Raw genomic sequence first — 23,076 nt, 5'->3', positions numbered from 1 at the left:
GGATTGATCGCTGGGTTGGGAAGTCAGACCTGGACACGGAATGCCCGGAGCTTAATGTATCTCTTGTGAAGGTAGAATTTCCCAGCCGAGACAGATGGTTGGCCTTGTGGAGGCAGAGTGTGCAAGGAATTTAGAAAGTCCAGCATCATTCAGGGAGTGCGTGCTTGCAAAGTCACTTCCATCATGTCTGACTCTTCGCAACACTGTGGACTATAGCCTGTCAGGCACCTCTGTCCAAGGGATTCTCCAGGCAAGAATACTGGAGTGGGTTGCCATGCCCTCCTCCAGGAGATCTTCCTAACCCAGGGATCGAACCCGCATTTCCTGCCTTGTAGGCAGATTCTTTGCTGTTGAACCACCAGGGAAGCCCATCATTCAAGGCATGGGAATTCAGTTCTAGGGGCTGAAGTTCACAGCTTGTGAAGGGAACACTGGAAAAGTGATGGAGAATGCCACTCGCCTTCAGACACAACACACAGCTGTGTGATTTCAGGATGTTGATGTGTGCCTTAGTTATTTCTAATGTGAGTCCATTGTGTTTTAATCAACCTGTGGGCTCTGTAGTCTTGGTGCTGCTTGGCCAGGTGAAGGAACTCAGTAAATCAAAGGCTGCCTCAGCCAAAGGTACACGTTTCTATCTAGAGATAACTTGGGGGATTCTGATGATATCACAAAGAAGTGATCAGGACGAAGCAAGGGTAATTAGATCAGAAGCAACGTTTTCCTAATGTTGTGTTTCTTTTTCAACCGCGCTGAGAAAGCTTCGATCCCTATGACTGCACTCTCATTGTTTGCTTTCAGCAAGGGAGCAAGCAGTGGACCGCAGGAAACCGCTATGACTCAGCTTATCACCCGGAAGCTAATTAAGAAATCAAAGCCGGTGAGCGTCATTTTGTGGGAGTTGTAGAATTCTGAGGATGCTAACATGTAGAGCCTGATCAAAATTCAGGATAGGACTATGAACAATATGGATTAGTGATGGGAATGATTTTAAACTGGATTGTTTGGTTTTGTTTTACTGTTGAGCTGTACAGATTCTTTATGTATTTTGGGTATTAACTCCTATCTGATCTATAATTTGCAAATATTTTCTCCCATTCTGTGGGTTGCCTTGTCACTGTGTTGACTGTTTCCTTTGCTGTGCAAAAACTTTTTAGTTTAATGTAGTCTCCCTTGTGGCTCAGCTGGTAAAGAATCTGCCTGCAATGTGGGAGACCTGGGTTCGATCCCTGGGTTGGGAAGATCCCCTGGAGAAGGGAAAGGCTACCCACTCCAGTATTCTGGCCTGGAGAATTCCATGGACTGTATAGTCCATGGGGTTGCAAAGTGTCAGACAAACTGAGCGACTTTCACTTTCATACCCTTGTTTATAGTCATTTTTTCCCCTGTACTTTTGGTATCGTATCTATGAAATCATTGCCAAACCGATGTTTTGAAACTTCCCTTCCATATTTTCCTCTAGGAATTTTACAGTTTCAGGTCTCACATTTAAGTCTTTAAATTATTTCAAGTTGATTTTATGGTATATGATATGGGTTATGGTATGTGTGTGTGTGTGTGTGTATATATATATATATATATATATATATATATAATGGGTCCAATTTCATTGTGTTACATGTGGATATCCAGTTTTTCCAACATTTATTGAAGAGACTATCCTTTCCCTATTGTGCATTCTTGACTCTCTTGTTGAAAATTAACTGACCATATACATGTGTATCTATTTCTGGGCTCTATGTTTTGTTCTTTAGGAATAAACTAAGGAGGTAAAAATTTATATACTAAACAATATAAAACATTGATGAAAAAAATTAAGAGCAACAAATGGGAAGCCATCTGTGTTCATGGATCGGAAGACTTAGCATTGTTTAAATATTCATACTACCCAAAGCAATCTACAAATTCAATGCAATCCCTACAAAAATTCCAAAGGGTTTTTTTGTTTTTTTTTACAGAAATAGAAAACAAATTCCACAACTCATGTGGAACCACAAAAGACCATAAATAGCCAAATCAATCCTAAGAAAGAAGGACAAAGTTGGAGGCATAACACTTCCTGATTTTAAAATATATTATAAAGTTGCAGTAATCCAAACAGGAATAAAAAATCTATAGACCAATGGAAAGCTGTTTTCTTTCAATGGAGCAAACTAGAAGAAGCTCACGTCACTTGAACTTCCCATTCATCATACACTGCACTGTAAGGAAGGCTGGGAAATGTAATCTTGATTTGGGGAAACCATGTGTTTCACTAAAATTGAGAGAGAAAGGAGAATGATTACTGGGGGAAAATTAGCAATCTCTGGCATATAAAACTTTACCAGTCATTGAGAAATGGCTCATCTAAGTCACTAATAATCTAAACACAACTTATCTTTGCCTCCTACTATCAATAACAGGACCTCCCACAAATGTGTTTTCCTATTTATGAAGTAGAGATAATAAATGGGAGTTAGTGTTTATAATGGAGAAGGCAATGGCACCCTACTCCAATACTCTTGCTTGGAAAATCCCATGGACGGAGGAGCCTGGTAGGCTGCAGACCATGGGGTCGCGAAGAGTCGGACACGACTGAGAGACTTCACTTTCACTTTTCCCTTTCATGCATTGGAGAAGGAAATGGCAACCCACTCCAGTGTTCTTGCCTGGAGAATCCCAGGGATGGGGGAGCCTGGTGGGCTGCCGTCTATGGGGTCGCACAGAGTCAGACACGACTGAAGCGACTTAGCAGCAGCAGCAGCAGCAGCAGCAGTGTTTATAAGGTGTCAGGGCATCTGATACATAGTAGGTAGTCACAATAAAGGGTCCCATTTTCCCATTTCACTCTGGACATTCTATCGGAAGGCTGAATTATATAGCCAGGTGAAGGTTTAGAACTCAGATTTGATTTGTTCTTAGGAATTTCATTGTCTAGTTGGACACACATACTCAGAGGCAGCAGCTGGGGAGCTTAAGATAAATGATTTTGAAAGCTTCTCTGAGCGTACAGAGTTTTCAGACACACAAAAATAAAAGCCATAAGACATCAGGATGTACAGTACACCCAAAGCCTAGTGATCAAATTAGAAAAAGTATGATTTCATCCAACATACCCAGGTGAAATCAGAACACCCTAGAGTTGATTAGTTGAGGCCCAATCAGGCATTTATGCTTATATAAAATAGATATCCACCCACAAGATGAAAAATAAATAAATGGAACACTGAGACTTTTCTAATCGTGAAAATAAAATTTAAAGGCCATTTGTCACTTTCCTGCCATTTTGTGTCACAAAGACTTGCAGTCCCCATAGGTGAACCTATTTATTCCTCCATCCTGTCATCTAGATTAGAGACCAAGACAATATGACAAACGAATTACTGAGTGTTGACGGGATCCTAGATTTTTTAAAAGCAGCTATAAAGAACTTTTATTAGGACATTTAGGGAAACTTAAATATGGATTGCTTAATAATTGAATATTACTGAGACCATATTAAGTTTCAGGGGTGTGATTTTTTTTTTTTTTTAATCATTTTGTCTGTTAGACAAAGGTCACTCTTGGCTCGTGTGCTGGTCTGAGTTCTGTCTACTCCACTGGGTCTCTGTTAATCCAAGAGCAGGTGTACACCTTGCTAAATTTCATTGAATGCAGGGAACCCCAGAGATCAGGACCCGGATGTTTACAAGGCTTCCCACCCCAGCTTCATTGACCATCTAGTCTTCAGGTCAATTTCATTGTTTCAGTGACTGGTGAGCTCAAGAAGGTAGGGCTCTTTGTGTTTGATTCATGGCACTGGAGCACATAGTAAGTGTTCAGTAAGTGTCTACTGGCTAAATGAATTGGATATAGGAAGCTAACAGATACTGGCATATGGACTTTGTGGAACTTGTAACTTAAGTTCAAGTGGAACTTGGTTATTAAGTCCACTTATAAGTTGTCTCTTGAGTTTTATTTCTGGATAATCATATCAACTATGAAAACAGCCGGTTTGTTCTTTGTTTCTTTGAACTTGCTTATTAAGTCCACTTATTTATAAGTTGTCTCTTTTGAGTTTTGCTTTTGGACAATCATATTAACTGAGAAAGCTGCCAGTTTGTGTCTTTATCCCCAGTCCTTGCAGACTTTTCTTTATCTTACTATGCTGGGAGGATCTTCAATGTTGCCTAAAAGTGTTGCCCACAGCCTTTCTTGCCCTCTGCCTTATTTCAGAAAGAGTGCCTTTGCTGACTTCCAATATGAGTATCACTCTTTGCAGCACTTTAGTAGCTACTTTAAAAAATTAAGCAAGTTTCTATTTCTATTAATAGTTCTTTCAGAGGTTCTTTTTTATTCTTTCAAAGTCACTTATGGATATTCCCATTCATTTCCCACTTGCTATTTTAAGAGATGGTCTTCTAACACCACTGAGAAATAATCTGCTTTCCAGTGTCTCACAGCTGAATTCACAATTCCTCATTAGTGAGAGGGGCTTAGTTCCTGCCTTATCTTTTGTTCGCTGTAAAGTATGTCAATATGGAGGAGCAAATCAAATTCTTAAAAATTGGCATTGTGTTGAGCCAGTCTTCTTGTCACGCTGTATTACATGTGAGTTACCAGGAATGAGATATCCAGGCTGTATAAAATCCATAAAAATGCAAAATATACATTGCAAATTCCAAGCTGACTTATGGAGCTGTACCGAGAGCGAGACCCCGGGTCCTCAGGGTCTTTTTCTCTTTCATTATATGTGAGAATTTCAGTTGTGCTGCTAATTACAAGAACCCAGAGATCTCAGCATCACAATGGGATTAATGACAGCAGCAAAGACTCAGAGAGAGAGAGAGAAATCGATTTTTTTTAAGTCAATAAAAATGCAACTATAATCTATTTCCTGAAATGGGAGGGGGTCACCTAGCTGATCCCTCCCTGAGGCTGGAAGAAGCTTAAGAGCTCAGCGACTCAAAAAAAAGGTTTCAGAATTCTCTGGACTCAGCTCTCTTTCCATTCTTGTCATTCTACACCCCCTAAGCCCACCCCCATCGCCCTTCCAATCCTCGTCCTGACATCTGTTTTTTTCATCACTGTCAGTGAAAACAAGCATGGTGCTGTCTGAAACCCACAAAGAGCAACCTCCGGGGAAGAAAATATCAATCATAGGTGTGTGAATCATCACCCCCAGGAGCTGGCATGCTGTTGACTTGCACAAGAGCCCGTATTTTTCACTGAATGCTGAAAGTCAGCCTTCATCTGTATGATTCGGGGTAGGGGCAGGGGTGGGATATATAAAACACAAGGGTTTCAGGAACTCAGCACTGGCAAAAGTCTGGGTGTGGGGAGAGAGAGACGGGTGGGTTCATTTTGGCATCTAATCAGTCCCTGGGAATAGTAAGAAAATGGGAAGGGAGTCAGCTTATCAGCATATCGACTTGCAATGAGGGCCCCCTGAAATGCTTCCTAATTCCCTTTGCAGAAGGAGCCAGGGAGGAAAGCTACTGTCACAGGCAACATTCATTTGCTTGAACGTTCTCCAGGTTCATTCATTTTCTGGGGAGCACTATCGTTTTGTCTCCAGCACACCACGACGAGGACTGGCTGGTGCAATCAATTCCACCCAACACCCATCAATTCAGTTAAACAACCAGTGGGGAGGGAAGAAAAGCCAGAAATCAATAGCAGTTGTTTCATTGGATTGACGGGTTACTTCAGGCTCTTCAGATCCATCTGTTGGCTGGTGTGCTCAGTTGCTGCCGTGCCTGCAAAGTGTCACAGGGGAACTTCAGGCCAAGGCAGACCCTACCAGAAGGTGAACGCCAGGCTCACCGTGGGCAGCGGGTGCTTCTTTGGCTGGGCTGACCTTGCTGTCATATGCAGCCACGAGCATCACCATGGGCAAATCGCCATGGGCAAAATCACCATAACAGCCACCTTTGCAGAACACCTTCTGTGAGGGCCCTTTACAAACATTATCACTTGACTTTCAACAAACCAGCAAGGTAGGAATTGTCACCCCTCCTTGCTCTTTTCTTGCATGAGATTTTTGGAGAGGTCATTTACTTGGCTAGCCAGCAGTGAGAGGAAGAGGCAGCCTTCAAACCCACCCCTTTTCATCGTCAAAGCTGACATTCTCGGCAGGATCCCACTGGCCTCGTATCTCTGGATAGCTTGGTGGCTGAGAACAGATTCTGGAACCTGACAGATAATGGGTTCAAATCCTGGCCCTTCCTGGGGGACCTTGTGAAACTTACATAACTTTTCTGAATTTCTGCTTTTCCATCCGTGACAGATTTTATTTTGGGGGGCTCCAAGAGCACTGCTTATGGTGACTGCAGCCACGAAATTAAAAGACACTTGCTCCTTGGAAGAAAAGCTATGACAAACATAGACAGTGTATTAAAAAGCAGAGACATCACTTTGTGAACAAACGTCCGTCGAGTCTAAGCTATGGATTTTCCAGTAGTGATGTACAATGTGAGAGCTGGACCACAAAGAAGGCTGAGCACCAAAGAATTGATGCTTTCAAACTGTGATGATGGAGAAGACTCTTGACAGCAAGGAGATTGAACCAGTCAATCCTAAAGGAAATCAACCCTGAATACTCATTGGAAGGACTTATGTGGTAGCTCCAATACTTTGGCCACCTGATGCGAAGAACCAACTCTTTGGAAAAGACTCTGATGCTAGGAAAGATTGAGGGCAAGAAGAGGATGGGGTGACAGAGGAAAAGATGATTGGGTGGCATCACTGACTCAATGGACATGAATTTGAGCAAACTCCGGGAGATAGTGAAGGACAGGGAAGCCTGGCATGCTGCAGGTTACAGGGTCGCCAAGAGTCAGATACTACTTTGCAAGTGAACAGCAGTCTGCAACATGGGTGGGAATAAAACCTATTCACTGAAGCAAAATATACACCAAGTCCACTGTAGGCCTGGGGTATTATAAATGTAGAAAAGGCTGGGGTTTTCCTTAACCATTATTCTTAGTAATATCATTAAAAATAGTGATATGAGAGACTGCCCTGCTGGTCCAGTGGTTAAGACTCTGCACTTCCACTGCAGGAGACCCAGTTTGATCCCTGGTCAGGGAACTAAGATCCCACATGTCAGAAGATGTGGCCCCCAAAAAAATAAAATTAAAAAAAGTAGTGACTTGAGATTTCTTAAACTCCTATTATGGCTACAAGCCTTCCTCTTTTCTCGTCCTTGCCACTTACAAACCCTTGGCAAGGTCTTTGTTTGGGTGTCAATGTTTAATTGCCTACCTCTGAATTTCAGTGAACATTTCTCACTAGATGACCCACAGAGGCTTCTACTAAGCCTACTCTATTCATTCAACATTTTAAAGTGCCCTCAGGTTTTTCGTTCACTTGCCTGTAGAAGGCAACGAAGATCCGTGAAAATGCTGAAGTGAAAGCTCGGAAACCCCACTTCTGTGAAGTTAAGAATAGGCAAAACTAACTTAAGACAGTAGAAGTCAGACCAGTGGCCACTTCTTGGGGGCCAGTGGGAATTGATGGGGAAGAAGTGGAAGCCTTTGGGGTGCTGGAAATCTTTTCTACCTGGATCTGGACTTTTGAGCTGTATGGCGATGATGGTGCCCTGTACTGTCCATGGGCTCCACCAGAGTTAAGGAGAATTGAAATTGTAATTGTGCAGAAGGCCCCTCTTATACTCACAGAAAGCCGTAAACTGCCCTTACCCACCTCACCTATGGCACCAGGTAACAGATAAATCATTCCTTCACAGTGGAGTGAACCAGTCTGAATGAGAGTTGGTCCAGGGAGGCAGTAACACTGGAAAACTGGAACATACCCTGTCACCAGATGTACATACAAAGGAACTGAATGTCTTTCAGATTCTCTCTTGTTCTCAAACAAATGTGGTAACTACCTTTGATCAAGTACCTGTTTTGAGCTAACTATAGATATGTATATTTTTTTCTCCAGCTTTTCCAACCACCTTATAAGGTGAGTATCTTTTGTTCCATTTTATAAGTGAATTTGTAGGTTAGAGAAAACCGTTGTGGCTCAGCTGGTAAAGTATCCGCCTGCAATGCGGGAGACCTGGGTTCGATCCCTGGGTTGGGAAGGTCCCCTGGAGAAGGGAAAGGCTACTCACTCCAGGATTCTGGCCTGGAGAATTCCATGGACTGTATAGTCCATGGGGTTGCAAAGTGTCAGACACGACTGAGCGACTTTCACTTCACTTTCAGAGAAATCTTATAACAGTAAGTAGTGAAGCAAGATTTTAACCCTGGTCTGTCTGGCTTTTTGGCCAAGGAGCATAAGCTCTGCCGAGCGACTGGTTTTTCAGTTCCAGCTCTGCCTTGCCTACGTGTGTATCCTTAGGGGAGCACCTCGACCTCTCTGTGCCTAATTCCCCCATCTGCAGAAATGGAGGTAGTATTGGCAGATATATATTGTGGGGTTGTGAGTTAAGTTGTACAGCACTTAGAGGGCTTCCCAGCTAGCTCAGTGACAAGAATCTGCCTACCAGTGCAGGAGATGCAAGAGACACGGGTTTGAACCCTGGGTCAGAAAGATCCCCTGGAGGAGGAAATGGCAACCCACTCCAGTATTCTTGCCTGGAGAATCCCATGAACAGAGGAACCTGGCGGGCTACAGTCCACGGGGTCACAAAGAGCCAGACACGACTAAAAGAGACTTAGCATGCACACATGCATGCTTTGTGATCAGGACAGAGAAATGTCTTAAAGAAAGTACATTTTAAGAAATTTAATGGAAACGTTTTAGGTGTGGGCAAATACACATAACATTTACCACTTTCACCACTTTCCAATGCACAGCTGGGCAGCATTAAGCACATTCATGTTGTCCTGCCACCATCGCCACCATCCATCCCCAGATCCCTCAGCAAACACTTTACTTAAAGCCCCTTCCCAAACGGCTGAAGTTCTAATTTCACTTCCTTCTGTCTATGGGGTCACACAGAGTCGGACACGACTGAAGCAACTTAGCAGCAGCAGCAGCAAGAAACTATCTTCAGCTTGCTCCCAGCATGTAATGAAAACAAAGCCCAATATCTGTTCCCCTCGGTTTTTCCAGTAGGCGATAGGATGCCTGTGGCTGTAAACTGTGAGTAAAAATGGTGAAATATGATGATCAAGTATCCCAAGAGCTTGTGTTTCCAATGGCCAAAGGCCACATGTTCTTAGTAAAAATGCCCTGCATCCCTGGGAAATGTAAGCGGTCCCTGCAGGCAGGTTTCCAATAAATAAAAAAGCTTATCAGTCGGGGTTTAGCCTGTGCTTTTGTCCAGCCATCCTTTTCAAAGCATGCCAATGACGCCTCTTGTGGTGCCCTGTGAAAGCGTTTCAAAAAGAGCTTTCTTCGTGACTCAGCTGGTAAAAAATCTGCCTACAATTCGGGAGACCTGGGTTCAATCCCTGGGTTGGGAAGATCCCCTGGAGAAGGGAAAGGCTACCCACTCCAGTATTCTGGCCTAGAGAGTGCCATGGACTGTATAGTCCATGGGGTTGCAAAAAGTCGGACACGACTAATTGACCTTCACTTTCATGTATATTACCATATGTAAAATAGATGATCAGTGCAAGTTTGATGCATGAAGCAAGGCACTCAAAGCTGGTGCTCTGGGACAACCCAGAAGGATGGGGTGGGGAGGGAGGTGGGGGGCGGGTGTTCAAGATGGGGGGGACACATGTGCACCCGTGGCTGATTCATGTCGATGTGTGCCAAAAACCACCACAATATTGTAAAGTAATTAGCCTCCAATTTTTTTTTTTTAAAGTTTCTTTAAAACTGTTGTGTATCTAGGAAAACTTTACACTTCAAAATTTTGAGTTTGCTTGTTAAAGGCTCTGCTTGTACAGGCAAAGTTCTAAAACGATGTTAAAATATCAATATTGTACTGTATTCTGGAGAGTTCTGTTTCTTGTGCAAAAATGCAGACTTTTTTAAAAGTTTTTTTTTTTAGGTATTTTAAAGTCTTTATTGAATTTGTTACTATATCATTTCTGTTTTATGTTTTGGTTCTTTGGCCATGAGGCATGTAGGATCTTAGCTCCCTAACCAGGGATTGAACCTTTATCTCCTGCGTTGGATGGCAAAATCTTAAACATTGAAACAATAGAGAAATTCCAAATGCAGACTCTCTTTTGTTCTTGTTATGCCTAACACCACCTCAATTCTACCCAAAAATGTCTGAGAAGATTCACTACCTCGTTCTTCCCTGGTCTTATTGATTTGCGTGTCTGTGGCCTGGGGTTGGTCAGTCAGAAGCAGGCTGCCATTGACCAAGCAAAATGGGGACAGTGACCAACCCAGAGGATTTTTTCAGCCTGATTGTCCAGAGTTAATGCTTCTGGGCTGTCTCGAGGGGCAGAGCCGGCAGGGGCATTTTCCCAATGGTTCTCTATTTAGAGGAGTCAGTTTCTAGCTGACTGCACGAGTATCTCTATTTCAGATTTGCTAGGTTTTTTTTGCAAACACCTGGCTTCCCTGGTGGTTCAGACAGTAAAGCAGGAGACATGGATTCAACCCCTGGGTCGGGAAGATCTCCTGGAGAAGGAAATGGCAACCTACTCCAGTACTCTTGCCTGGAAAACCCCATGGACAGAGGAGCCTGGTAGGCTATAGTCCATGGGGTCGCAAAGAGTCGGACACAACTGAGCGACTTCACTTTCTTTTTTCACCCTTATTTGGCTTCCCAGGTGGTGCTAGTGGTAAACGACCCGCTTGCCAATGCAAGAGACATAAGAGGTGTAGGTTCGATTCCTGGGTCAGGAAGGTCCCCTGGAGGAGGGCATGGCACTCCAGTATTCTTGCCTGGAGAATCCTGTGGACAGAGGAGCCTGGTGGGCTACAGTCCATGGGGTCACAAAAGAGTTGCACATGACTGAGCACATTTCACCTTTATCATATTTGATAATTAAGGAAGATACAGATGAAGCCAGTGTTGCAAAGGCTTCTCTGATTTTCGCCCATGGCCACTTCCTGTAAAAGAAGCTCTCTGCTAGGTAAAAAAAAATTTCTGAGCAGGTTTCAGAGCCAAATGAAATGATGGGAACTGAGCTGTAGAGACCAAGGGCGCCATCTCGTGGGAAAGCAGGAGGTTGCCACTGCAGCTATTGAATGAAATTTGCAGCGTAGAAATTCCTGCCCAGCTCTTCCTGTGGGGCCCAAGGAGGCCTCAATTCAAAAGCTCCAAGATATTGGCCTTTCTCTGTAAATCTATGTGTTGGGGGGGTGGGGGGAAGGGCGGGCAGAAACAGTTAGAAACTTCTTTGTCAAAGGAAAGGAAAGAAGCTTCCTTTGTGGGGTGTGGAAGATGCATGCTGTGCCTTCTCCCAGATAAAAGGAGTCAGGAGTAGTCAGCCTGCAGAGAAGCCTGGAAGATTCTGGAAACCCAGGAGCCTCAGCCTTGGACTGCTATAGCATGGCTGTGCCAGCCAGGGACAGTCAGGGCTGGTCTGGCCAGAGTGCCAGGGGAGGAGCCCACTTAAATGGAGCCCTGTCACCTGAGGTCTACGGGGAATTTGTACCCTCAGCTGGAGAAGGGTTTTTACTCTCCTGTTTCCTAAGGCAGGTCCTCCCCTGTGGGAGTGGATTCCTGTCAGTAAGCCAGAAGGCCCACCATGTGGCAGGAAAGAAATCTTTCTTTCCTTCTCATATGCCACAGTGGGCTTCCCTGGTGGCTCAGTGGTAAAGAATCCGCCTGCCAATGCAGGAGACACGGGTTCGATCCCTGGGTCAGGAAGATCCCCAGAGGAGGAAGTGGCAACCCACTCCAGTATTCTTGCCTGGAAAAATCCCATGGACAGAGGAGTCTGGTGGGCTACAGTCCATGGGGTTGCAGAATTGGACGCAACTGAGCTCACACACACATACACCACAGACCAAGTCCCTGTGTGGCCATCTTATATCCTAATGGGGCCCATGGAGAGAATCCACTGGACAGCAAGGAGATCAAACCAGTCAATCCTAAAGGAGATCAACCCTTGATATTCATCGGAAAGACTGATGCTGAAGCTGAAGCTCCGAGACCTTGGCCACCTGATACGAGGAGCTGATTCACTGGAAAAGATCCTGATGCTGGGAAAGATTGAAGGCAGGAGGAGAAGGGGGCGACAGAGGATGAGATGGTTCTATAGCATCACTGACCCAATGGTCATGAGACTGAGCAAACTCTGGGAGATAGTGAAGGACAGGGAAGTCTGATGTGCTGCAGTCCATGGGGTTGCAAAGAGTCAGACACGACTTAACAACTGAGCAACATCTTTCAATATGTGAAATACAATGTTTGATTTTTGAATGTTTGTGAAATACAATGTTTGATTTTTGAACGTTGAACTTTACGTTCTTGGGATAAACTCTACCTGATCTTTTCATATATAGTATTGTATTTTACTGCCTAATATTTTGTTACTGAGTTTTGTATCTCTCTTCACAAGGGATACCGAGGAGACTCCGGGAGATGGTGAAGGACAGGGAAGTCTGATGAGCTGCAGTGCATGGGGTTCGCCAAGAGTCGGATAGACTGAGCGACTGAACAACAGCAAAGCAGGACCCGTGGTGAACCCACGCAGCCCGTTGTTCATTTGTGAGTCTCCCGGCGCTTCACAGGCCTGCCCGCTCTTAGCTTCTAGCTCTCAGCTCAAATGTCTCCTGCCCTGACTTGTACTGAGATTTTTAGAAGCCTTTACCTGCAGCCGACAGCATTGTTCTCTATCTTCCTGGCAGCCTGCAGGCTGGCTTCCCAGTGCTCAGCTCATGTGCTCTGATGCAGTAGGTTTCCATGTCTGTCGTCTCCCCCCTGGGCAGGGTCGGCGTCTGGTATGGCATCCCCCTGGAAGAGGAGCTCCAACCTTTGCATCGAGGAGGGAGAAGCCTGAGCCCAAGGGCTGGGAGGGGGCAGTGGAAAAGGCCAGTGAAGACTCCTGTCTGTGGGCCCCTGGCGTGGCCACCCCACTAGAAGTCATAAGAGCCGCAAAGTCTACCACGGGGGGTTACAGAGATCATAGGGGGCCAAGGCACTCTGCCAGTGCACAGCGTTCTCAAGTGCTGTTTATTTCCATGCGCTTGGTTCCATTTACTGCAAGCCAGTCTGCTTTCCGGGATCCCGTTATTAGGAGAGAAGAGGCAGGAGGCAGAGGAGGGCCCAGCTTCTCCCAGAGTTCAGGGCCACACAGGGATCACCGTCATCAGTGATGGCGGCGGGGGTGGGGTATTCTCGAACCTGTGTGCGCGCTTCGTTCGGAGCCTTGGCCCAGACCTCACCCCAGAAGTTCTGATTTAATCGGTCCAAGAGGAGGCACAGGTAGAGGGGGCAGACAGCTCTCCAGGGATCCCATGGTGCACCTGAGAGTGGGGACCCGGCCCCTTCCACCCGCCCCCTCCCCAGGCTTACAGATGAGTACGTAGAGGCCAGGCATATAACGGTACTGTCCTCGCAGCCCTGCTCCCTCTCACGGGGCACAGGGCAGAGCCGGGCCATGGACACCCCCTAGCGGGACTGAGTTTGCTCCACAGCAGTGCTGAATCTGAGGCCCCTCTCTCGCATTTCAGATAAGAAAGGGTGTCCACGTCTGTGACAAAGCTCCTCGGGGTCCCCCCACCACCTGTGGCAGCTGCCACTGTGTTTCACTGCTTCCAGCGAGACATTCTGAGATGGATACAAGCCAGACAAACACCGTGACCTTTCATGAGGGCAGAGGGTCAGAGTGGACCACTGCAAGTGGACACATCTGTTCAGGTGATGGTTACGGCAAGGCGTACACTGAGGTTAAGGAGAAACCCAGAAACCTTGGCAAGGGGCACTTCAGTTTATACCTGAGGGGACACACGTGGCTTGTTTTGTTCAGATGGAACATAGCTCACAAATGTAAAAAAGGTGGGAAATCCTCTGATGCACACCAGGGTCCTATGTTGTCTCAGGTGGTGGTAGTGGGGTCTCAGAGGTCTTGCTTCTGCAGACATTCACTTGTTAGATGCCCTGTGTGTCAAAGGAGGAACACCTCTTATAGAATTTAGACATTCTAAAACGAATGAAGAAATCAGGGTGCGTTTTACATGTTTGGATTTAACAAATGAATGCTTTCAAACACACACCCAGGTGTGTGATGCAAGATGATCATGCTGTTTACAAGATAATAACAGGGTTTCTAAGAGTGTGGAATCATAACACACTGTTTAGGGGTACTGGCGTTCAGGCGGTGTCTGACAATGGGCCGCAAGAATCAAGTTGTGTAGTGAGCATCTTTCTGTTGTGTGGGTGTCGCTTTATCGGTGGGCCTCTTAGCTCGGGCTGCTAAGACAGAACAACACTGACCGAGTGACTTAAACAACAGACATTCGATTCTCAGAGTTCTGGAAATCCCGGAACCAAGTGCTGGCGAACCTGGCTCCTGATGATAGCGTTCTTCCGGGCGTGCAGACTTGAGTCCTCGCATAAAGGAGAGAGACAGATCTCTTGTGTCTCTTCTTAGAGGACACTAATCCCATCCGAGGGCTCCAACCTCTGAACCAATTGTCTCCCAAAGGCCCCACCTCCTAATACCTTCACACAGGGGGTTCAGGTTTTAGCATATGAATTTGGGGAGGGGGGACACGATTCAGTCTGTAGCACTGGGTGCCTTACAGCTTTTGAGAGTCCTATCAGGGGCCTTTTTTCCAAGACCCTTTGTGAACATGAAGTTTGAGTCAAGGGTCCCTGCCTTTGCTCCCCTCCAGGGCCTGCCCTCAGCCTAATTACATTCCCTGAGAATGGGGGGCAGAAAGCAGGGAGGAGGGGAACCTAGGGGTACGGGGGGGTGGGTTGAGGACACTGTTGATTGCATAAGTCCTGATACATCTATGGCTCAGAGTACTATGTAACTGTTGAAAGGGAAGTTTAATTTGGGGCCTAATTTTGGCTAATCAATCTATATAAGCACATATACCATTTATGATTGATCCTTAAATAATTTGTACAAAGGGTTCATTTGATTTCCACACACACTCCATTTAGTTTTCAGGATAACCAAGGGCCATGCGTGAACAGGGCTGTACTGCGCATGCACAGACACACACATACAGACACGCAGACACACACTCACATCTTCTCTCTTACGGGCCCTGGGGCCTGGCTCTTGCTGCTCTCCTCCCTCCCCTCCCATCAAGCCCCTGAGGGGTCCTCTTTGCCATGGGGCCGCCCTCAAAGGAGGAGTGGGGGGCAGCAAGGACCTGGGCAGTGGAAGTTTGCTGCACATTTTCTGGGTGAAGGAAGATGGCAAGAATGCATTCTCAGCACAGCTGCCTCGCTCTTGAGCCCTGGGGACCCGGCCCCTGGGTGGGTCACCCTTGGCCTCACACCCCTCCAGGCCTCCCCATCCCACCCACCCCTGGACCAGTGAGGAGTCTGTCTCTGTGTGCCCTATACTCTCGAGGTGGTCTTCTCCCCTGGTGGGTACCAACTCTGGGCTGCCTGAGGTTCATTTGAGGGTTTGGAGAGCCTGTCAAAGGCCCGGGGGTGAGGCCCTGGATCCACTTTATCACCAGCGCCTTCTGCAGCAGGCAGCCTTCTGGGAAGCAGCGTGTCACTGTTGTGCTTTAGTTGACAGCTCTTGGGGCTTCCCAGGTGGCTCAGTGGTCAGGAATCCTCCTGCCAGCGCAGGAGATGCAGGAGACCCGGGTTCGATTCCTGTGTGGGGAAGATCCTCTGGAGGAGGAAATGGCAACCCCCTCCAGTATTCTTGCCTGGAGAATCCCGCAGACAGAGGCATCACAGAGTTGGACATGACTGAGCATACACACTGCTGCACGCTGACAGCCCTTAGGAAGAACACTGACCCAACCCCTCACTCCCAGCGCTTATGACTCAGAATCTGAGGAGTTCAGTAACAGTGTATCGAGCCCGGGGTTCTGGTCTGCAAATGCAAAGATAACAGAAGCACTTGGGTCTTTGGAGGGCACATCCTGCCTGGGTTCTGGGTTCAAAATGATCTGGGTTCCCCTCGCTGTCTACTGGGGACCGCGCTGCAGTGTCATCTATGTCTTCCTATCAGTTGAAGGAACAAAATACATCCAGGGTGGTTGTGCGACCACATGAGATGGAAGAAAAGGGGCTATGGATGGGGCTGACCCCGAGGGGGTGGGAGCGGGGTGAGCCAACCAGAGCCTTGGGGCACCAGAGTTGGCTGGGGGAGGAGAAGTGGGACCTTTGCCCTGGCTGGGGGCACCGGTGGGCCAGGGGTCCATCTCCTCCAGCTCCTCCCGTGACCCTGGCCCAGGTTCCCAGAACACAGGTCTCCCCACCTCCGGCCACCTTGGGAGTGGAGGCATCTGCATTAAAGCTCATTTCTGGTTTGCCCCAGAGTCAGGGGCTAGACTTCTGGACTCGTCCATCACCTGGGGATCTGGCCAAGCAGAGAGGGAAGCATCCTAGGAAGTAGGGCTTAGAGGTTTGCAAATGAGGAGTTGGCTGGGGCTGCTGCAGGGGTATGGATGTGGGCGAGAGAGTAGCCCGTTTCCCATCCCCTCCCCTCCGCCCTCGACGGTGGGGCCAGCTTGGTCTGTGTGTCTTCTGGGGCAGGGACCACTGTGGCCCCGGCGCTGTCCTGGGCTTCTCGCCCATCCCCTCCACGTTGTTGCCTCCCTTCCCGCTGCTCTGGGGGCCGAGCCCCAAGACGGAAGGTGGGTGGTTTCCTGCCTGGGTTACCGGGCTGAAGAGGGGGAGGCCAAACCATGGAGGCCTCTAGTGGCATTTTCAGGAGTTCATATCTACCTCATCGCTGCTGTCAGGAGCAAGTGACTCCATGCATTTCCTAGACTGATGCCTGGCACAGGGTTCAAACCCTCTAGCAGTTGCTTGTTATTCCTTCAGGAGGTGTCTACAGTTTCCCTCCTGCCTCCTTTTCCCGTCCCCTCTCATCTTGTAAACCACCCCGTCCCCAAGGCACCTAGCACTCCGCCCCCACCAGATTCCTCCTTAGTCACAACAATATGGCCTCGGTCTTTGTCTGTCAAACAATCCCAGCAACGGCCCACCCCAGTCTTGGGCCAGAACCCCCTTGGCAGTCTCCTCTTGTTCTCCCTTGCCCTCTGCACCCTAGAGACCACTTCCCAGGCCAGGACAGTGAAGCCAACCCTCTTACAAGACTCAGTTTTAAACCTTGCAAAGGGCTTCCAGCACAGCCCCCAGGCCCCATTTGCAAATACATTGCTCTTTGCAAATAAAGCAGCAGAGAATCTTGGGTGCATGTGCACAATTTAACAAATGGATCAAAAGCTAGTGCTTTAAAAAATTGTAGCTCAATTCAGAAATGTCTTAACTTCAATAAGTAATTTGAACATCCTCTCCCTCATCCTCCTCTCATCACCAGATTATTCGAATTTTTCCCTGAATACAATTACTCTATTTTTTTTTATGTTATTTTTAACAGAAAGGATGCTTTAGCCAGTTCAGTGGGGTTAACAAAATTAGAGAGAAATGCTTATGTGTGCTAAGTCGCTTCAGTTGTGTCTGATTCTTTGTGATCCTATGGACTTTAACCCACTAGATTCCTCTGTCAAGGGGATTCTCCAGCCAAGAATACTGGAGTGGGTTGCCATGCCCTCCTCCAGGGGATCTTCCCGACTTAGGGATCAAACCTGTGACTCTTTCGTCTCTGGCATTGGCCGGCGGGCTCTTTATCACTAGCGCCACCTGTGGAAGCCCATTTATGTGTGAAGACACAGGCATTTCATTGGCACTGTTTATATGCTGCTAAGTTGCTTCAGTCGTGTCCGACTCTGTGCGACCCCATAGACGGCAGCCCACCAGGCTCCCCCGTCCCTGGGATTCTCCAGGCAAGAACACTGGAGTGGGTTGCCATTTCCTTCTCCAATGCATGAAAGTGAAAAGTGAAAGTGAAGTCGCTCAGCTGTGTCCGACTCTTAGCGACCCCATAGACTGCAGCCCACCAGGCTCTTCCGTCCATGGGATTTTCCAGGCAAGAGTACTGGAGTGGAATGCCATTGCCTTCTCCTGGTCTTTATATAAAGTACAAATTATTCCTTATTAAAAGAAAAAAATTTAAAAAATTAGAAAAAAGCAAGAGGCACAATTTCTGGCATAAGGTAGGTGACTATGCCTTTGTCGAAATTTACAAGATGTAGATAAACACATGTAGCTCCATCCACTCATACAGGCACAGACACAAAATTTGGACACACTCACTCATTCAGACAGGTTTCCTTTCCATCTAACTTTCGCTCACCTTTATTACATCAGCGTACATCAGTGTGAATCATTTTCGCTTTGCTGTCTGTTCTGCCCAGATCTGGGCGCGTGTGTGTAGGTGCTGCCCTCTGGTGGAACTTTTAAGACTTGCATGCTCAGCAGAATGAAAGAAATCCCAGTTTCCACCTTTCCAGAGCTCAGTAAGCATTAGTTAATCGCACTGTGTGGTTGTATTTATTTAATGACTGACAGAGAAAGAGGAAATTATGAAGGACACAGAGAAGGAGCAGCCACAGGAAAACCCCCCTAGAGTCTACGACAGGATGAGTACCAAGTCGCCTCCAGTAAATATTTGTTGATTGATTAAAAAGATAAGCCTGAAGGCTGTATGTAGATAGACTGGGATTCTGTGACGGCAACGGAAGTGACCCAGTTCCATACAAACACCGAGAATCCTGCTGAATCTGGACATTTTTCAATATTCACTTTTTGTCATCACTTAATCCACCCAGCCCTGTGGCAGAGATGGGAGGCTCCTCTCCAACAGCTGTTTGGGTTACAGCCATTTTCTACTCAAAGGGAGTTAAAGGGTTTAGAGATGAAACATGCATTCTTGAACAGTGCAGTCTCTGCCCTGGGACCTTGATTCAACCTGGCACCCATATCTGATGCACAGTAGCAGTTTCGCTCTGATTCCACGCAGAGGGAAATAACATGCTTTGCTGGAAGGGGCAGGTCCAGGAGCTGAGAATTTAGTCAGCAAATACAGGTCGGGATGGACAGGCACTCTGGCAGGTTGGCCCATCATCTTGGCAAACCTTGAAAGACGGACTGCCTCTAGCTACACCTGTTCCTCCTTTAGCTGTGACAAAGAAAGACCAGCACCTCTGCCCAGGAGAGAGGCTGTCACTGAGTAGAGACCAGGCTCTCTTCAGAGCCTGAAGCGATACTTCACCCCTCTTTCCAGCCAAGACTTGAGGAGGACAAAAATAGCAAATCTCACAGAGAGAGTTTTCCTGTGAGCCGAGGTAACAGGTTTCTTTGGAGTAGGAATAAAAGCAAGAATTTCCATTTAACTCTTAGGAAAAAAGAAAGGAAGGCTCTGTTCAGAGGAATAGAGGCTTAATACAGGGTTTGGGGGTTTACACGCCATGAAAAGAAACTGGGGGAGGGAAAGCAGGTGGGAGGTTACAGAAAGATCTGGAAGGGTAGCCTGAAACCCCTAAGGGGTGGTTTCTCTAGAACGGTTGGTAGGAAGTTGCTACAATTCTCAAGAATCTCTGGGAAATCTCTCACCCAATCTGATATTTGCCAAGAAGCCTAGAAAACACTGTGGACCTTGGGTCTGGTTGGGCCCCTGGGGATATATAATACACCCTGAGCCAAATGATTCAGGGATTGCTCTTATAGAGAACCCTTTCACTGGCTGCCCTCCGATGAGAGCCTCATCCTCCTACAAGGGCGGTCACCACAGCTCCCCAGCAGACCGTGGCAGCCTGTCCCACTGGTGGCCCCAGTGAGCCATGCTTACTGGTTCTCATACTACCTGCTGAGCTGGTCCTGTGATCGACTTAATTAACAGTGTTAAGAAGCAGGAGAACACGGTGCTTGCTCTTTTCTGTCTTAAGCCATGAGGCTTGGCAGTTTCTGCCTTTGCTTTATTGGAAGCCCTGAGCAGCTGAGGCAGGATTCTGGCCACCCTGCTGGAGGGACCATGTGGAGGAGAGGCTTGTATGTCCCAGCTCCCCAGCTGAACCCAGTCCCAGCCTGCCCACGGCTGAATGAAGGCATGGGAGTACCACCGCCATGCCCATCACCAGTCCAGATGAATTGTAGAATTGTGAGCAAATAAGATGATTGCTGAGTTTAAACCACTAAGTCTCAGGGTGGATTATACATGGTAAGAGAGAAGTGAAGCCCTCACTTTTCCTAAATCTGACAGAGCTCCTACTTAAGGTTTCTAAATGGAATTTTCTGAAAATCCCATTTGCCACACCATCTTCCACTCTAAGTTCTTATCCAGTCAGGGTTGTCATATACAGTTGTAGGGGTTTTGCACTGTACCAGGGGATCCGGCCAAGGGAGCCAGTAATGACTGCTGGCCAGGCCTAGAGAGGGCAGCCTTTCTAAGTCATGTAAGGGAGACTCTGACAAAGAATATTCAGTTGAATTAAACCCAAAATTATTGACCTGGCCTCCAAGTTTCCTTTAAGTGCCTGATGCCACCTTCACTCCCCACTTCAGCTTTCTCCAACCCTGTTTCTCACTACTTGCCTGTGGTCTTAATCCAGCTGAGTCCCCCTTCCAGCCTCCCGCAGACGTGCCTACTCTGCTTTCCATTAATGGCAGTTTCCAAGTTGAGGCTGTGCCTTCCAGGGTGGGACACAATGCAGCCACCAACCCTCCGTGGCCTTAAGCACCATGTCACTTTCTTTTAGTCTTGTGAACTTCAGAGGAGCTGATGTTTACTTGCATGCTCAGTCGCTAAGTCGTGTCCGACTCTTTGCGACCCCGTGGACTGTTGCCTGCCAGGCTCCTCTGTCTATGTAATCTTCCAGGCAAGAATACTGCAGTGGGTTGCCATTTCTTTTTACTTACAGGCACACTTTTAAAGGATTTCCAAGCATGTGAAAGTAAGAAGGAACAGTGAAGCCACCTGTTGGCATTTTGTGTCTGTCTCCCCAGGTAGAGGACCGAGCCCAACGGGACAGGACGGGCTCTGACCCCCGGAGGGTTGTGTTCCCCTGGACACAGGTCCAGAGGCACTGCATGAGCCAGAGGAGCTGGTCTCCTGGGGAAATTCTTTCCCTCACAATTCACAGCACAACCAGAATGCAGAATGTTCCAGCAGGCTGTGCAAATGGACCGGCGTGACACGGGATACACGTTGTCGAACTTTGTAATCTTACCCTCTATTAAATATTCAGCACAGACGATTCGATCTCTTCCTTTTCTCAGTTTCTCCCTTCTTCCTCTCCATCCCCTCCCCTTCCTGCCTCTTTTCCACTTTTTTTTTTAGCCTGCCTTTTGGGAAATGCCCATTCAGAATGGCTTTCCTGTCGAGGATACAGCCAAGGGGATCTCCAGGCGCGGGGCGAGCATACAGAGTGTTTTCTTTCACTCTGGATTCTTTAGAGAAACCGCAGTTGCCTGGTGGGGCTGAAGAAGCAACCACTTTGAGATGCGAGTCCCACTGGGATCATCCCTGATCCTACCCTGACAATAGCCAAGGAGCCCCCTGTCGGGGAGGGAAGGGATTAAGTGCTCACTCGGAGGGGATGGGATGCTTGGCCCTGTGCAGGCAGGTTGCTCAGGACAACTAGCCTATGAGGAAGTGAAGCTCAGCATCATTCAGGGAAGCAGGCTAACCTGCCGATTTCTAAGCTCATCATTATTAAGGGTGGTCCATCTGGGCCTTTGATGTCTACAAATATTGAAGGATGATAGGCCTGAATGCAAAATATTTGCCCTGAAACAATAGTTTGGCACCTGGGTGCTATAAAATAGAAGTAGTAGTAATCATACTTTTATTATAAGTTTTAATTGCTACTTTGGATTGAGCAAATATTCCCTGTTAAGTGCTCTTCTGTATTACCTCATTTAATCATGACCAAAAACTCCATGACATTGGTAATGTCTACTTAACCTGTGTCATGAAGATGAGAACACTGAAGCTCAGAGTTGAATTAATGTTTCCAAGCTGGTCAGTGGCAGATCTGGGAGTCAGATCGCATCTGAGCGAGGCCCACGCTCGCATTCTTCCCTACCTCCCTGCCCTGCCCACCAGGCTGTGAGCATCGCCCAGCAGCACAAATGAGGCTCCCCTGGGAGCAGAGAGAAGCTCGATCATCCTCCTACACCCTTCCTGCCCACAGCTGCCATCTCGCAGCAACGCTACAGAGCAGGTCCTTCTGGACTGGTCTGCCCTGTGCTGGGATGCTGCCCTTTGGGTTTGAGGAATTCTGGAATAAAGCAACGTTTCTTATAACAAGTTGCCTTATGCTGAGTCTCTGGGGCCCTGGCCAAGCCTCAAGGCTCTTGCTAGCTGCACAGAGAGCAGGTTTGGTTTCCAAGAACAGTGGGCTGTTTCCCAGTCCACAGTGGGGTGGTGTGGAGGGGCTGGGCTGGGGGTGTGGATGCAGGCCCTTCCCAGTTCTCCACCTAGCTGCGTGCCCAGTGTTCTCCATTGCAAGGGAAGAATCATCTGTGATGCCTAGTTTCAGATCTGATAGATATCTGTAGTTTCCTCAAAACTCTCTTTACAAGGCCATCCATTCCTTCTAGTGAGGCCATGAGAAAATCTAATATGAGGTAAAAGCAGTTGCCTCTTGGGATGAATTTTCTTGAGTGCTTTTGCAGGGAGAGAGCATTCCCCCCTCGACCCCCTCAGTGGGAGCTCCAGTGAGAAGGTGGCTGGTGTGGGACAGGAGGTGGGACAGTCAGCTGGCTGGGTCATGCTGCTTCTTTCATCTGCCCCTGGTATTCATGAAATGCTTGCCAAGTGATGTCGCTTTAATAGTCTCTCCATTTTCCTCCCAAGTCTGGACTTCAGGAAGAATCCATCTGGGAGGCAGGGGTAGGGTGGGGGAGAATATACATGAAGATAGAGGTTAGGTTCTTATGACATTCTGAGTATAATAGAGATTAGATTTCATTAAACAAGCTACCAAGAAAGGCAGTGGGGTCATAGACCCTAGATTTCTCAGAGAAGGAATTCTGTCAGCTCCTGTCCATCCTGGATACTTGGATACTGTGTCTGTGTAAAGCCAGAGACGTGGGATGGGTAGAGACCCCCGACACGCACACCCAGGAGACCTTGGAGTGCATGCCTTTAGGGCTCTGAGAACCAAAGAGCAGGGGACCAGCGCTCTGCGTTCGAAGCTGGGGTGCCGGGTTTAAGGATTATTCTCACTCACCTGATCAGACCTTCACCAAGT

General features: G+C 47.4%; 1 long non-coding RNA gene across 3 annotated transcripts; it reads left to right on the top strand.

The window, feature by feature from the left end:
• The first annotated feature begins 277 nt into the window (after nucleotides 1-277).
• LOC129624091 (uncharacterized) lies at nucleotides 278-21,072 on the top strand. Of its 3 annotated transcripts, none has more exons than XR_008700743.1 (4): nucleotides 278-524; nucleotides 802-880; nucleotides 12,393-12,541; nucleotides 20,825-21,072. It is a non-coding gene; the product is annotated as an uncharacterized LOC129624091 (long non-coding RNA). The 3 variants fall into 3 exon arrangements; XR_008700742.1 differs by lacking the exon at nucleotides 278-524 and adding an exon at nucleotides 597-698; XR_008700744.1 differs by lacking the exons at nucleotides 12,393-12,541; nucleotides 20,825-21,072 and adding an exon at nucleotides 1,959-2,056.
• Nucleotides 21,073-23,076: the final 2,004 nt, after the last annotated feature.

Source organism: Bubalus kerabau, chromosome 12 (assembly GCF_029407905.1).
Source record: "Bubalus kerabau isolate K-KA32 ecotype Philippines breed swamp buffalo chromosome 12, PCC_UOA_SB_1v2, whole genome shotgun sequence".
Taxonomy (NCBI): domain Eukaryota; kingdom Metazoa; phylum Chordata; class Mammalia; order Artiodactyla; family Bovidae; genus Bubalus; species Bubalus kerabau.
The sequence above is the reverse complement of the archived record's forward strand: the minus strand, read 5'-3'. Positions and strand labels throughout refer to the sequence as shown.